General features: G+C 43.9%; 1 long non-coding RNA gene across 3 annotated transcripts in view; it reads left to right on the plus strand.

The window, feature by feature from the left end:
* Positions 1-2,302: 2,302 nt before the first annotated feature.
* The window catches only part of LOC144953740 (uncharacterized), a 23,658-nt gene continuing 15,960 nt past the window's right edge, over positions 2,303-10,000 (plus strand). For all 3 annotated transcript variants that reach the window (XR_013640888.1, XR_013640889.1, XR_013640890.1), the window contains exons 1-2: positions 2,303-2,636; positions 3,972-4,047. This is a non-coding gene — a long non-coding RNA (uncharacterized LOC144953740). The remainder of the gene's footprint in view (positions 2,637-3,971; positions 4,048-10,000) is intronic.

Consider the following 10,000-nt stretch of genomic DNA (forward strand, 5'->3'; position numbering starts at 1 on the left):
TTGGGTGACGTCACTTCCCGTGTGGAACGGAAGTGGGGGGGGGGCTTTTGTGGGGTGACGTCACTTCCTGTGTGGAACAGAAGTGGAGGAGGGGGCTTTCGTTGGGTGTCGTCACTTCCCGTGTGGAACGGAAGTGGGGGGGGCTTTTGTGGGGTGACGTCACTTCCTGTGTGGAACAGAAGTGGAGGAGGGGGCTTTCGTTGGGTGACGTCACTTCCCGTGTGGAACGGAAGTGGGGGGGGCTTTTGTGGGGTGACGTCACTTCCTGTGTGGAACAGAAGTGGAGGAGGGGGCTTTCGTTGGGTGACGTCACTTCCCGTGTGGAACGGAAGTGGGGGGGGGCTTTTGTGGGGTGACGTCGCTTCCTGTGTGGAACGGAAGTGGGGGGGGCTTTTGATGGATGACGTCACTTCCTGTGTGGAACGGAAGTGGGGGAGGGGCTTTGTGGAGTGACGTCACTTCCTGTGTGGAACAGAAGTGGAGGAGGGGGCTTTCGTTGGGTGACGTCACTTCCCGTGTGGAACGGAAGTGGGGGGGGCTTTTGTGGGGTGACGTCACTTCCTGTGTGGAACAGAAGTGGAGGAGGGGGCTTTCGTTGGGTGACGTCACTTCCCGTGTGGAACGGAAGTGGGGGGGGGGGCTTTTGTGGGGTGACGTCGCTTCCTGTGTGGAACGGAAGTGGGGGGGGCTTTTGATGGATGACGTCACTTCCTGTGTGGAACGGAAGTGGGGGAGGGGCTTTGTGGGGTGACGTCACTTCCTGTGTGTAACAGAAGTGGAGGAGGGGGCTTTCGTTGGGTGACGTCACTTCCTGTGTGGAATGAAAGTGGGGGAGGGGGGTTTCGTTGGGTGACGTCACTTCCTGTGTGGGACGGAAGTGGGGGAGGCGGGTTGAGTGGGGTGACGTCACTTCCTTTGTGGAACGGAAGTGGGGGAGGGGGTTTTGTGGGATGACGTCACTTTCTGTGTGGAACGGAAGTGGGGGAGGGGGTTTTGATGTATGTCGTCACTTCCCGTGTGGAACGGAAGTGAGGGAGAGGGTTTTGTGGGATGACGTCACTTTCTGTGTGTAACAGAAGTGGGGGAGGGGGGTTTTGTTGGGTGACGTCACTTCCGGTTTGGAACGGAAGTGGGGGAGGGGGGATGAGAGGGTTGGGGGTAGGGCTGAACGCTTAATCGATTTCAAATCGAAATCGCAATTTGAAACAAATCGATTAGCAAATCGCAAAGGCTGCGAATTTTTTTGGATTTGAAAAGTCCTATTAGTTTCTTATTTAAATTTTGAAGTTAAATAAATAAATAACTTTCATTTTAATAATTAACTTTTGTATTTAACTTAACAATTGCTCCATGTTTGATTGTTCTATTTAAATTAAAACATTTTAATAAATACTCGTTGGAAGAAATTCATAACTTGGTCGCGCGGGTGACGTCACCGCGATGTCGGTGCGCGAGTGACGTCACCGCGAGGATCTAGGGGGACACGCCGGTGACGTCACCGCGAGGTCGTGCGCGGGTGACGTCACCGCTAGGTCGGGCGCGGTGACGTCACTACATGTGGAGAGGCGGGAAGGAGAGCGCGCTTATGACGTCATCGCGATAAAAGCGCGGGAAAATGCGGTGACGTCACATCGACGGAGCGAGACGGAAGAGGGGGGGGAGTTAATCCGGGGTGGGAGGAGAGAGAAGGGGGTGACCACGTGACCTGCAGGGGGGGAGGGGTTAAAATAAAGGCGGGAAACGCTCGCGCTGTTCTCATTGGATGAGGGGGGACCACGTGACCTACAGGGGGGGGAGGGGTTTAAAAAAAAGCGGGAAGCGCGCGCTCTGTTCCTCCCCCTTTCTCCTCATTGGATGAGGGGGGACCACGTGACCTACAGGGGGGGGAGGGGTTTAAAAAAAAGCGGGAAGCGCGCGCTCTGTTCCTCCCCCTTTCTCCTCATTGGATGAGGGGGGACCACGTGACCTACAGGGGGGAGGGGTTTTAAAAAAAGGCGGGAAACGCTCGCGCTGTTCCTCCCCCTTTCTCCTCATTGGATGAGGCGGGACCACGTGACCTACAGGGGGGGAGGGGTTTTAAAAAGGCGGGAATCGCTCGCGCTGTTCCTTATTCGATGAGGGGGGACCACGTGACCTGGGAGGTGTGACGCGTGTGACGTTTGATGGGCGTGGCTTGTGACGTATGATGGGCGGGGCTTGGGATGTGTTATGGGCGTGGCTTGTGGCGTATGAGGGGCGGGACTTGTGACGTGTAACGGGCGTGGCTTGTGATGTGCAAGGGGTGTGGCTTGTGATGGGCGGGGCTTGTGACGTATGAGGGGGGCGTGTTAAAGAAAAAGGCGGGAAACTCCCTCAGCTCTGGCGGCCGCCATCTTTCCTTTGAGAGTTTTTTCAATTTTGACGTGAAGGCCCCAAATTTAAAATCTTTAATTTTTATTATTTTATTTTTTTACTACTTAGAGGGGAAGGGTTGTGGTTTTTTAAACACGTTGTTAGCTCGTTGTTTGTTTGTTTGTTGTGTTTTTTTATTACTTTAGAAGCGCGCGTAACAAGAACAACACAAAGAAAAACTGTTAAATAAACAAACATCGCCTCGCTGGATTAACAAGCGGGAGAGGCATTACAAGTTGTGGCAGGTTGGTGCAACGTGTTGAGTTGTTGTTGTTACATCATCATCACTATCACCACTATAACATCATCATCACTATCATCACTATCATCATCACTATATCAATCATCATTACTATCATCACTATCATCACTATAACATCATCATCACTATATCAATCATCATTACTATCATCACTATAACATCATCACTATATCAATCATCATTACTATCATCACTATAACATCATCATTACTATCATCACTATCACCACTATAACATCATCATTACTATCATCAATCACTATATCAATCATCATTACTATCATCACTATAACATCATCATTACTATCATCACTATCATCACTATAACATCATCATTACTATCATCACTATCATCACTATAACATCATCATCACTATCATCATCACTATATCAATCATCATTACTATCACCACTATAACATCATCATTACTATCATCACTATCACCACTATAACATCATCATCACTATATCAATCATCATTACTATCATCACTATCATCACTATAACATCATCATCACTATCATCACTATCACCACTATAACATCATCATCACTATATCAATCATCATCACTATCATCATTATCATCACTATAACATCACCATCACTACTACCATCACCACTATAACATTATCATCATCACTATCATCATCATTACTATCATCATCACTACTACCATCACCACTATAACATCATCATCACTATCATCATCATTACTATCATCACTATCATCGCTATAACATCACCATCACTACTACCATCACCACTATAACATCATCATCATCACTATCATCATCATTACTATCATCACTATAACATCACCATCACTACTACCATCACCACTATAACATCATCATCATCACTATCATCATCATTACTATCATCACTATAACATCACCATCACTACTACCATCACCACTATAACATCATCATCACTATCATCATCATTACTATCATCACCATCACCACCACCATCACCACCACCACCACCATCACCACCAGACTGTGTTGTTGTTGTTGTTGTGTTGTTGTTGTTACAGCACCACCATCACCACTACCACCACCATCACCACCACCACCATCACCACCACCACCATCACCACCACCATCACCACCACCATCACCACCATCACCACCAGACTGTGTTGTTGTTGTGTTGTTGTTGTTGTTACAGCACCACCATCACCACCACCATCACCACCATCTGTGTTGTTGTTACAGCACCACCACCATCACCACCACCATCACCACCATCTGTGTTGTTGTTGTTACAGCACCACCACCATCACCATCACCACCATCTGTGTTGTTGTTGTTACAGCACCATCACCACCATCACCACCAGCAGCTCGTCAAAGACCCTCAGCCATGTCTGGAGACGCCACTCTTGAGGAGAGGTGAGCCACAACCACAATCACCACAACCACAACAACTAGCACAACTACCACAACCACTACTACCACTACTACTACTACCACTACTACTACCACTACTACCACTACTACTACCACTACTACTACCACTACTACCACTACTACCACTACTACTACCACTACTACCACTACTACTACCACTACTACTACCACTACTACTACCACTACTACTACCACTACTACTACTACTACACTACTACTACTACTACACTACTACTACTACTACACTACTACTACTACCACTACTACTACCACTACTACTACCACTACTACTACTACCACTACTACTACCACTACTACTACCACTACTACTACTACTACACTACTACTACTACTACACTACTACTACTACTACACTACTACTACTACCACTACTACTACCACTACTACTACCACTACTACTACCACTACTACTACCACTACTACTACCACTACTACTACCACTACTACTACTACTACACTACTACTACTACTACACTACTACTACTACTACACTACTACTACTACCACTACTACTACCACTACTACCACTACTACTACCACTACTACTACTACCACTACTACTACTACTACCACTACTACTACTACCACTACTACCACTACTACTACCACTACTACTACCACTACTACTACTACTACTACCACTACTACCACTACTACTACTACTACTACCACTACTACTACTACCACTGCTACTACCACTACTACCACTACTACCACTACTACTACTACTACCACTACTACTACCACTACTACCACTACTACCACTACTACTACCACTACTACAACTACTACTACCACTACTACCACTACTACTACCACTACTACCACTACTACTACCACTACTACCACTACTACTACTACTACCACTACTACTACCACTACTACCACTACTACTACTACCACTACTACCACTACTACTACCACTACTACCACTACTACTACTACTACCACTACTACTACCACTACTACTACTACCACTACTACTACTACCACCACTACTACTACTACTACCACTACTACTACTACTACCACTACTACCACTACTACTACCACTACTACTACCACTACTACCACTACTACCACTACTACTACCACTACTACTACTACCACTACTACCACCACTACTACTACTACTACTACTACCACTACTACCACCACTACTACTACTACCACCACTACTACTACTACTACCACTACTACTACTACTACCACTACTACCACTACTACTACCACTACTACTACCACTACTACCACTACTACCACTACTACTACTACTACCACTACTACCACTACTACTACTACTACCACTACTACCACTACTACTACTACTACCACTACTACCACTACTACTACCACTACTACTACCACTACTACCACTACTACCACTACTACTACTACTACCACTACTACTACTACCACTACTACTACCACTACTACTACCACTACTACCACTACTACCACTACTACCACTACTACTACTACCACTACTACTACCACTACTACTACCACTACTACTACCACTACTACCACTACTACTACTACTACTACCACTACTACTACTACCACTACTACTACTACCACTACTACCACTCTACTACTACCACTACTACTACTACTACTACCACTACTACCACTACTACTACCACTACTACCACTACTACTACTAACCTACTACTACCACTACTACTACCACTACTACTACTACTCACTACTACTACTACTACTACTACCTACTACTACTACCACTACTACTACTACTACTACTACTACTACCACTACTACTACACTACTACTACTACTACTACTACTACTACTACCACTACTACTACCACTACTACCACTACTACTACTACTACTACCACGTACTACACTACTACTACCACTACTACTACCACTACTACTACTACACTACTACACTACTACTACTACTACTCACTACTACTACGACTACTACTACTACTACCTACTACTACCACTACTACTACCACTACTACTACTACTACTACCACTACTACCACTACTACTACCACTACTCTACTACTACTACCACTACTACTACCACTACTACTACCACTACTACTACTACTACTACCACTACTACCACTACTACTACCACTACTACTACTACTACTACCACTACTACTACCACTACTACTACTACCACTACTACCACTACTACTACCACTACTACTACCACTACTACTACCACTTACTACCACTACTACTACACTACTACTACCACTACTACCACTACTACTACTACTACTACCACTACTACCACTACTACTACCACTACTACCACTACTACTACCACTACTACCACTACTACCACTACTACTACCACTACTACTACTACCACTACTACCACTACTACCACTACTACTACCACTACTACTACTACTACTACCACTACTACTACTACTACTACCACTACTACCACTACTACTACCACTACTACCACTACTACTACCACTACTACCACTACTACCACTACTACTACCACTACTACTACTACTACTACCACTACTACCACTACTACTACCACTACTACTACCACTACTACTACTACTACTACCACTACTACTACTACTACCACTACTACTACTACTACTACCACTACTACTACTACCACTACTACTACTACACTACTACTACCACTACTACTACTACTACCACTACTACTACTACCACTACTACTACCACTACTACCACTACTACTACCACTACTACCACTACTACCACTACTACTACCACTACTACCACTACTACTACTACTACTACCACTACTACCACTACTACTACCACTACTACTACCACTACTACCACTACTACTACTACCACTACTACTACCACTACTACCACTACTACTACTACCACTACTACCACTACTACTACTCACTACTACCTACTACTACTACTACCACTACTACTACTACTACCACTACTACTACTACTACCACTACTACTACTACTACCACTACTACCACTACTACCACTACTACTACTACCACTACTACCACTACTACTACCACTACTACTACTACCACTACTACTACTACTACAACTACCACTACTACCACTACTACTACCACTACTACCACTACTACTACTACTACTACCACTACTACTACCACTACAACTACTACTACCACTACTACCACTACTACTACCACTACTACCACTACTACTACTACCACTACTACTACCACTACTACCACTACTACTACTACTACTACCACTACTACTACCACTACTACCACTACTACTACCACTACTACTACTACCACTACTACCACTACTACTACTACCACTACTACTACTACTACTACCACTACTACTACTACTACCACTACTACCACTACTACCACTACTACTACTACCACTACTACTACTACTACTACCACTACTACCACTACTACTACTACCACTACTACTACTACTACTACCACTACTACCACTACTACCACTACTACTACCACTACTACCACTACTACTACTACCACTACTACCACTACTACTACTACCACTACTACTACTACTACCACTACTACCACTACTACCACTACTACTACCACTACTACTACTACTACTACCACTACTACTACTACCACTACTACTACCACTACTACTACTACCACTACTACTACTACCACTACTACTACCACTACTACTACTACCACTACTACTACTACCACTACTACCACTACTACTACCACTACTACCACTACTACTACCACTACTACTACTACCACTACTACTACTACTACCACTACTACTACCACTACTACTACTACTACCTCTACTACCACTACTACTACTACCACTACTACCACTACTACTACCACTACTACCACTACTACTACACTTTCTACCACTACTACTACTACCACTACTACTACTACTACCACTACTACCACTACTACTACTACTACTACCACTACTACTACTACCACTACTACCACTACTACTACTAACTACTACTACCACTACTACTACCACTACTACTACTACCACTACTACCACTACTACTACTACTACTAACTACTACTACTACCACTACTACTACCACTACTACTAACTACTACTACTACCACTACTACTACCACTACTACTAACTACTACTACTACCACTACTACCACTACTACTACCACTACTACCACTACTACTACCACTACTACTACCACTACTACCACTACTACTACTACCACTACTACTACTACTACCACTACTACTACCACTACTACTACCACTACTACTACTACTACTACCACTACTACTACCACTACTACTACCACTACTACTACTACTACCACTACTACTACCACTACTACTACCACTACTACTACTACCACTACTACTACTACTACCACTACTACTACCACTACTACTACCACTACTACCACTACTACTACTACTACTACCACTACTACCACTACTACTACTACCACTACTACTACTACCACTACTACTACTACCACTACTACTACTACCACTACTACTACCACTACTACTACCACTACTACTACTACACTACTACTACTACACTACTACTACTACTACACTACTACTACTACTACACTACTACTACTACCACTACTACTACCACTACTACTACCACTACTACTACTACACGTACTACTACCACTACTACTACTACCACTACTACTACTACCACTACTACTACTACACTACTACTACTACCACTACTACTACACTACTACTACTACCACTACTACTACCACTACTACTACCACTACTACTACTACCACTACTACTACCTACTACTACTACCACTACTACTACTACTACTACCACTACTACTACTACCACTACTACTACTACTACACTACTACTACTACCACTACTACTACCACTACTACTACTACCACTACTACTACCACTACTACTACCACTACTACTACTACACTACTACTACTACACTACTACTACTACTACCACTACTACTACCACTACTACTACCACTACTACTACTACCACTACTACTACTACTACACTACTACTACTACTACACTACTACTACTACCACTACTACTACTACCACTACTACTACCACTACTACTACCACTACTACTACTACCACTACTACTACCACTACTACTACCACTACTACTACCACTACTACTACTACCACTACTACTACTACTACCACCACTACTACTACCACTACTACTACTACCACTACTACTACCACTACTACTACTACCACTACTACTACCACTACTACTACTACCACTACTACTACTACTACTACCACTACTACTACTACCACTACTACTACCACTACTACTACTACCACTACTACTACTACTACCACTACTACTACTACCACTACTACTACACTACTACTACTACTACTACCACTACTACTACTACCACTACTACTACCACTACTACTACCACTACTACTACCACTACTACCACTACTACTACTACCACTACTACTACTACTACTACCACTACTACTACTACCACTACTACCACTACTACCACTACTACCACTACTACCACCACTACTACTACTACCACAACCACCACAACTACTACAACCACCACTACTACCACAACAACTACTACCACCACTACTACCACTACTACAACTACTACCACAACCACCACAACAACTACCACAACTACCACCACTACTACCACCACAACCACCACAACAACTACTACCACAACTACTACCACTACTACTACCACTACTACAACTACTACCACAACCACCACAACAACTACCACAACAACCACAACCACCACTACTACCACTACTACAACTACCACAACCACAACAACTACAACAACCACAACAACTACAACAACCACAACAACCACAACTACCACAACAACTACCACAACAACCACCACAACTACCACAACCACCACAACCACCAC

The sequence above is a fragment of the Lampetra fluviatilis genome, chromosome 81 (genome assembly GCF_964198595.1).
Source record: "Lampetra fluviatilis chromosome 81, kcLamFluv1.1, whole genome shotgun sequence".
NCBI classification, from domain to species: domain Eukaryota; kingdom Metazoa; phylum Chordata; class Hyperoartia; order Petromyzontiformes; family Petromyzontidae; genus Lampetra; species Lampetra fluviatilis.